We start from the raw sequence: 9,380 nt of genomic DNA on the forward strand, positions 1-9,380 counted from the left end.
TCGACATTTAACATTCGCGTAAACATAAGAAAATCATAAAGAATATAATTATTAGTCTATAGCCAATACTCGACGGTGTCTACAGTTTAGTGTGGGCGCGGCGCATTTGTCCGACGGGCCATATTGTCCGGGTCAAGGCCGGCCGGACACCGGCACGACCGATTATTGACACCCGCCATATTGTTTACAATGTACCAACATTTCTGAATTGTACACACGGTTACGTCACGAATGTTTGATGAATAACTTTGAGTAGAAAAACATTGTAGTTATTATTTTGTTGTGGTACACTTTGAATATAATTTGTCTTACGAGATATATTAGTTATCAGCAGTGTAATTATATATCTACTGGACATAATCTTAACATCTCACGTCTCAGAATGGCGAGCGCGGTGGAATACCAAACAATACTTTGTAATTGGTGTTGGATGGTGTTTCTACTGTTTATGGGCGTGTCGCTTACCATCAAGCGAACGGTAAGCTCGTCTCGTCATTCAAGCAATAAAAAAAATTATAATCTGATTTGTCAATATTTTTTTTCAGTACCGGACCCCGCTCTCTCCACCAAGGAAAACATATGAATGGTATACTGGTTTACCTCGGCTTAGCCACTGCAGGGTCCAGCGTTGGGAAAGAAGTGTGTGGGAAGTAGTAGGAACCCTCTTAGATGGGAGGCGAGATGACCAGAGAATGTTCGCGAACCCGTATAAGCCTCAATGAGAATTGGTAACCATGAGGTATACACTTAACTGTGTGCCGTGGGCCGCGACAAATGTCCCCGTGCATGGACGTGCATTCCATGTGGAGACCGAGCGTACAATGCCAAATGGATTGACTTAATGAAAATAAAGTGATGGTTAGCTAAAGCACAAATTATGTAACTCAAGGTTGATTTGTAATTATTTTTTTCGGGACAAATATCTTCCCGAATTAAAAGGCCTGTAGCGCTCAGAAGTAACGTAACTTCCTATTTTTTTTTTATTACTTCCTGAGATTACTGTTCAAACTCTTTAGCTTTATATATAAAAACATATCCTATAATTTAATAACAGATGGTCTAACTATTTGGCTCATTGTCGGCAATTATAATCAATGTCGGGTCTCGATCGAAGGCTGACCTAATGCTGAACATGTCAAGTTCAAGGCCTATATCTAGACGTTATAGTTATGTTTGTAATTATTCTTGTTTATGATAATTAGAATTAATTTGATAATATAGTCTTACTTATAAACTTGTTTTAGCGTTAAGAATTGCTTAAATACTTAGCTGTCAAAAACATCACCGGTTCCTAGTTTAAACCTTATTAAGAGGCAATATGGCGGGTTTTCACTTACAGCTGATCGAGTAAATTTGTGTTTTAAGCATAGCTTTGCGATTTTTTTATAAGTAAGACTGATATTAGTCTTGTATTGTATACTGTTCCACTGCACCATGGGCCACCTCTACTACTGAGAGGGATTAGGCCTTAGTCCACCACGCTGTAGTGCGGGTAGACTTCACACACCCTCAAATTTTTTATAGAGAACTTCTCAGGTATGCAGGTTTCCTCACGATATTTTCCTTCACCGAGCAAGCAATGATTCACAATCAATACACACATGACTAGAAAATTCAGAGGTGTGTGCCCTTGGGTTTCGAACCTGCGGACATTCACCTCGGCAGCCAATGCACTTCCAAATAGACCATCGCCGCTTATAATGACATCGAGGGTCAAAAAGCGTTGGAAAAATATATCTTAACCTACATCTAATGCGTACATATTTTTGTTATGACCGACAGGGAATCCTTGTTTTATTAGGATATCGTTTGAATGGAGAGATTTTTAGGTACTAATCGGGTCATCGATTCTACTGAGGTATCTAATAAGTTGAGGAAAAAGCTTTTTCACGTGTAGTACCTATGTAAGTATAAACTTGTAATGAAACCTCTTTGGCTGTACTATTTGCGTCTGGCCAGTTTTGATGAAATTAAAAAGGGTACATTTGAAAAAAGAATATTAGTAAAATGTTATTTTTAGTTATTTTAAAATTTTATTATAATAAAGGGAAAAATGGAGCGCAAACTGCGCAAAAAAATTGTTACCCTTTTGAACTTAATGCAGTGTCAATTAGAATAGAACAAAGTTGGTGTAAGCGTTTTCAATCTGGAAATTTTTATTTTATTAAATGGTTTACAGTTGATCATAATACTAGAAATTAAATTATTAATGATCAATGAATCTTACTCGTCCGGTGTCGGCGTAGTGTCGGCGAAGCGTCGGTGATGTCGGCGTTGTGTCGGTCAGCGGTGCCATGACCTACTGTTTGCCGTTCAAGACAGACCGGCGACCAACACGCCACCACTACCATTTGTCGTCTAATTCGAAGGGTTTTCGCTTATGATTTCTTATGTCTTCACGAATGTTAGACAGTGAAATAGAAGTGTTTTCGAATTGTATCATGATTTTTCTCAATGATAAGGAGTGAGATAATATTTATAAGAACTAGTGGTCAACTGTTATAATCATTACGAATATAAACTACTACAATTTTATTTAATCTATACTATTATACAAAGCTGAAAAGTTTGCTTCTTTGTTTGTTTGAACGCGCTAAGCTCAAGAACTACTCAAGTCCTGGAAAAAAGTTTTCATAATACAGAAATCGGGAAATATGCTTACACATACATCATATTGCCACTAAACTACAAAATGATCAATCATCATGAAACTAAAATGGTTATTTTTGGCGTTTTTTATTCATGCTTATTTTTTGGCACTGTATTACCGAGGTAAAGAATACGTAGCATTAGGAAGGCAAGGTAAAAATGACTACAAAGTTCCATCATGAAACTAAAATGGTAATTTTTGGCGTTATTTATTCATGCTTGTTTTTTGGCACTGTATTACCAAAGGTAAAGAATACGTAGCATTTAGTTAGACAATATAAAAATGACTACAAAGTTCCAGTGGTAAGGGCCGGAGTTTATGTGTTGTTTGGGCCTGTTAATTGTGCCGTCCGGCCATCGGCTCGCCGCAGATATTGTGCTGATTGTCGCCACTCGCATCGCCGACGATTCCACATCGCTTTCGCTGTACTTGGAATTTCTTGGCAGCCCTGACTTGCCGGATTTTGCACAACCCTATTTTAATAAAAATGTCGGGCATTTTGTAAATATTGTAGACTAGTTGACCCGACAGACGTTGTCCCGTCTTAACTATGAATTTGCAGCGCGCATTCTGTCAATCACTGACAGTTACTTATTTCAAACAATTGACAGTTATATAAAATTAATATCTTCGTTATGTTCTCTTAAATTTTCTAATTTTCTGCGCAATTTTTTGAACTTTTTCTTTCATAAGAACCTTCTCCTGACAATAACAAACACAACACAAAAAAAATAGTGAAATCGGTCCAGCCGATCACGCGTGATGGCATGACCAAGGGAAATAGGGATTTATTTTTATATAAGTATAGAGAAGATATTTATTGTATTTTAGTTCTTTTATTTAAAACGTAAATAATGTTTTTTTTTAAACTACCTTCGTAGTTTTTTTTTTTTGTAATGGTTTATTTAGGGTGTACGTTTCTTTTTTATTTATATAACTAATTATACTTACTATAAACAACTCGCTAGTCTGATTGTAACCGGCACTAGTTTTGAAAAATTTCGTAACATTGTTTTTTTGTATTACAAAGCTCTGTATGAGACTGATTTCATCGAACTGAGGCATTAGATGTTGAACATCATCAAGTGAGTGTATTTTATTTTACTTTTTTTCAAGTCAATAAAAGTCCCAAATAAATAACACACACTCACGCCTTTTTTATCCCCGAAGAGGTAGACAGAGGCTCAACTAGTGTACCCTCTTCCCGTCGTGTGTATTCCGTTCCATGATAGTGGCGAGCCTATCGCCATATCGGGTATAAATAGCCTCCGAGCCGATACTGCGTGATAAAACCCAGTAAGTATCACTGCCCGACCCGGGAATCGAATCCAAGAACTCAGCACTGCAGTCGTACCGTAATACAAACAAGCCAGCGATGCAGTCATGAGAGTTAAATATCATATTGTCAATTAATTGCGCTAGCCAATGTATGCTTCCAACTGGAACCCAACAGTAATGCTTAGTGGCAGAAATAGACATCGTGGTCTTACTATCCAGATTGACTCTCACACTATTTTGTATTGTATATATTTTTTGTTGTAATGATGAATTTTCCATTGGCAATCTTAAAAAAATTATATAAGACACCTGTAATATAGAAAATTCTATAAACTTAACTTTTTCCTTTGCCAGTTAAGAATACTATACTAAAAACTTTTGTAAATATATTTTAGGCTTACAATCAAAACAACAAAATCTAAATTCAAATATAGAAAAATTATAAATGTCTTATTCTATTAATTTAGTTATTCTATTTTATAGATTATTCTTGATATGTTTACACAAATCATTCTAGAGATCCCAACATATTCGTACAATATTGGCCCGTTCTGAAATTTCCTTAAAATCATTTTAATGTAACATATCATATCCAAAACCTAAAGAGAATTACTTATTGTAAATTTTCTGTGACGCAATTTTATTTATAATAAATCATTTGCGTCACGTTTACCGACGGCTTTTTATTCTTATCTTTGTTTAGCGATAATTAGCTTTATTTTTGTATTTTAATTTCTCTGTCTTTATTTATTATTAAATCAAATAAGTACTTACCTTTGTAAATTGTGATAAATGCGTATGCCTACGTTTTTTTTAAATTAATCGCTTACCTGGTCGATCAAATTAGGTTCTAGAAAATAAGCACACATATAAAATTGTATAATCATACAACCTACTACAATAATATTGTATGCTGTACCCAGTGTGTTTTTAGTCATTATAATAGTTTTAAGAAAATGCTTATTAATATTATCACATGGGTAAACCTTGCCCTGGAGTAACACATAAGCTGTTTTTTATCCTGATAATGTGCTCCCATTTATAAATTATTATATTACTAGCGACCCGCCCCGGCTTCGCACGGGTGCAATATTTCTCCACTATTTAATGAATGTTATTATACATATAAACCTTCCTCTTGAATCACTCTATCTATTAAAAAAAACCGCATCAAAATCCGTTGCGTAGTTTTAAAGATTTAAGCACACATAGGGACAGAGAAAGCGACTTTGTTTTATACTATGTAGTGACGAGGTGTTCGCGGCTTTAGTCGAGTGAAGAATTTCTCGCTACAAAAGTCCTTAAAAACTGCACGACGTGCTGTCTATTTAATTGCTGGTGGTAGGATATATTTTAACATCCATTAAATAGTGGGGAAATACTGTTATTTTGTTATGTTATACCCGTGCGAAGCCAGAGCGGGCCGCTATGTTTTTGTATACAACGTTCACAGTTTTTCTGTAGTGTATTTAGTACCAGCATTGCACCCGTGCGAAGCCGGGGCGCGTCGCTAGTATAATATAAAAGCGCTTTCCATAACGTTATATCATGCCCGTACATAATCGAATAGAATCTATAGATAGTATTTTATCGATTAAATATCGGCTAAAAGCTTTTATATAACAAGATCACGTCTTGAGGATCGTCTCTAATTATAAGCAATTAATATAAACCGTGTGAGGTGGAGCGTTGGGTCTAGCTTGTGGAACTTGTCCTGTGCTATGTTGTATACTGATTATTTAACTAGTCATTTTGATAAAGAGTCTTTGACATTGCATTAATTTTTTATTTATTATTTACTAGCTTTCGTTCGCGGCTTCGCCCGTGTGAAGGAGTTTTCCGGAATAAAAGTCCCGCTTGTGCATTGTCAAAAAAGTATCCGATTTAATCACATTTATGACTCAATATTTTGGTCATAGTGGCTTCCATATAAAAAGTAGACATATGCTGTCGCGGACTTTTATTTATAACTATTTAAAACAAACAATCCTACGGTACATCATCTTTGTCTAATTCCAAAGGTTTACGGAGCTTACGCCAAGATAGCAATTTTTTTTCCAATCTACTAGTAGGATACATATATTATAACACCATAACAGTTAGAATACCAATGAAATGTTGTACAGACAAAGAAGTTTCTATGAATTCCCGTATTAATGAAATTAATAAAAGAAAGCATACTCGTATTTAACTCTGTTAGCATATGCCACAAATCATCCACGATTAACTTATATTTTTACCAAAAATCCCAGATTTATTTTACTCCTTTTTTGATAATTTTGCGGTTTAGTGCAAATATGGCATGTGTGAGTGTATTTCTGACTGAAAATGTAATGTTGCCTCTGCGACGGATTCTCTTAGAGTAATGGTATTAGGGCGTGTAAAATTAAAAGTACTTTTGATTGATTTTTATTTTTCAGGAAATGTATACTTTTTTATTTTACTTCATCGAGAAACTTACTCCATGATCAAATATTAAGTTTTTTAAAATATAATTATTTTTTAAAATAAAATAATTGTCTTATTTTTTTTCGGTGAAGGTATATTCATCATGTATCTTTTGTTATAAATATTTATTCTAAAAAGATGGTTACTATTATGTCGAATAGCATGAGATAGTAATTTGTTACCATACGATGATGGCAAGAAAAACGACAAAAAGGCATTCAGTTGTTTCTGTGTTTACTTTTAACAAACAACCATATTCACAATTTCGCCTTTATATCAATAAGATTATAGCACAACCAAAGTACTTTTACTCGGAATCTCAGCACAGAACCCATTCAGCTATCCACGTTTACTTTTAACAAACAACCATATTCACAATTTCGCCTTTATTAACACACGCACAACCAAGTATTTTTACTCAAAATCTCATCAAAACCCAACGTCTTCAAGCTATAACAGATTACCTGTAAACACACCTAACTGAACACCCCCCACCCTAAGTGCCTCCCCTGCCAAGTCACCTGTGTCATTAATTCATTTTAAGACGCCTAACACCGTTTCCCCTTAGACACTACATTTGCATATTACAAAGTATGGAAGTTCGCTAACGAAGTGCGGGGGGGTGGGAGCGCGGGGGTGGGGGCGGGGAGTGCGGTCGAGGGGGAGTCTAAGGTTGCCGCTGTAAGACGGGGAATTGGATCCAGGGACGGATTTCGGTTGGGTTTAAAGTTTTGTTAAAATTCAACGTTGGTTGATATAAATATAAATAATATCAGCCCTGTATTATATACTTGCCCACTGCTGAGCACGAGCTTACTAGAATGCTTTGAAGTCATAATAAAAAAGCTTTGACATTGAAGTTTTGAAAGAATGATAAATGAAAATATAGATACTGACTTTTACATCGTGTTTCAAAAATATGAAAAATGGATAATTTAATCACTATACTAAAATTAGTGTTGCCCAAATGCAAGAACAAGACGAGACTTAGCCAGTCTTGGTCTTGGTCTTGCGCCAATACACCTGATCTTGGTCTTGGTCTTGGTCTTGCGCTCCCAGTCTTGGTCTTGGTCTTGGTCTTGCAGCAAGAGTCTTGCAAGTCTTGCAATTACCTATTAGTCTATTACTATTTATTAAAGTTTACTTTAAATCTTAGAAAAACGTATTAGAATTGGAACATTGTGAGCTTGAATTAACATAGCCATAGTAAAGATCAAGCAGATTAATAAATAACTGAAGATTTGATAAGAAATTCGAAAAATCAACTGACCTATATGTCGTTTTCCATGGAAGTAACTGTTTCTTAATAAACATTTATGATTTATAAGCTTACATTTGCTAAAACATGTAAAAAAACAAATTAATTACAATAACTTGACTGTATTTTAAAGAACAATACTTATCTGTCTAGAAAGAGATTGAACCTTCAACTTATAAGAAATTTAATAAAAGAGTTTTACGATTTATCATTGTATCCCAAAGTAAAAATGAAAAATTATTATTAATATTTCCCAATTGGGACCCGAGTGGGGCCAAAGTGGGAAAATCCCAAAGTAAAAATGAAAAATTATTGTTAACATTTCCTAATTGGGGCTTGAGTGGGATTTAAGTGGGAAATCCCAACGTTGAAATAGTAAATTATTGCTAATAGTTCCGCTTGAATAAATCTAACTAAGATAAACGGAAAAACAGAAACAAATATTAAACATTTAACCGCAATATTAGTAATATCATCTAGTTGATTCGATGTACATCAAATAAAGCGACGCATGTAATATTCCCGCTTGGACCAGTGGTAACGTGAACGACTGATGATCAAGAGGACCCGAGTTCGAGCCCAACTGACGACAAGGATGCATTCAACCAATAGTTCACTTTCTAATCGAAATATAAAGTTATAGTACCATCAGAGTCCGTAATTCAAAATTATTTTTGATTTTTGAAATTTTAGATTTTTATAAATTTAGATTGGGATCTGATGGGGATTTTCCCAATTGGGCCCCATTTGGGATTTCCCAATGGGGGCCCATTTGGGATTTCCCAATGGGGGTCCAAGAGGGCTTTGCGTGACATCCCAAAGTGGGCCCCAAGAGGGAAGCCCAAGAGGGGCCCCATTGGTCGCACTTTTAAATTTCTAGTCGGGCAATCCTTACCATTTTATCCCAATCATAATACTACTTGCGTGATCAGTATAATGTATTCATTTTCATTCTAAGCACTCTGAAACTTATTTATTCTTTGGAACACCTGTAGGTACTCTTAAAATTCGAAATTATTTTGCATGAGTATACCTACGCCCTATGGCGGCAATCAAATAGTGTCAAATGTTATGATTTCGGCGTGGCGGCAACGATTGTTTTAGATTTCAAAAGAAGCCGCCGGCGCGTGTATCATAACCATGTACTTCCGAAAAGCGGCAAATTTCTTTGAGAAGTAAGTACAAAACCTTTGATGCCGCATTATCAAAGTGCCGATGGTTAAAACATAGTTATGCATGCACTCAGTTTGATTTTAATAGATATTTTTTATTCGCTATGTTTATGGTATTAGTCGTAATGCGCATAGGTCCAGTTTTTCATATTCTTTGATACAGTTTTTGCGTCTCATAGAATTCCTAAGCGTACCTACCTATACACCGAACTGTTACACCTAACTACTCAGTGAAATAGCGCTAAGTCCTAGCTGCAAGACGCAAGAGTCTTGCAGGCTATGTCTTGTTCTTGCTCAAGTCTTGCACGGTCAGTCTTGGTCTTGGTCTTGCTAAAAATACGCGGTCTTGTTCTTGGTCTTGGTCTTGCAAAAACGCAAGAACAAGACCAAGACTGCAAGACCAAGACTGAATTTGGGCAACACTAACTAAAATAATAAAAATATAATACTGCGTCTAAAATTTGCTCACGCAACTCCACTTCTAAATATATTTTCATAGTATAAGAAATCCATTTAATGATAATATAGCCTCGTATAACTATTACAAAATAATTCAATACCAATCACTTCATAT

Source organism: Manduca sexta, chromosome 3, assembly GCF_014839805.1.
Source record: "Manduca sexta isolate Smith_Timp_Sample1 chromosome 3, JHU_Msex_v1.0, whole genome shotgun sequence".
In the NCBI taxonomy this organism is placed as follows: Eukaryota; Metazoa; Arthropoda; class Insecta; order Lepidoptera; family Sphingidae; genus Manduca; species Manduca sexta.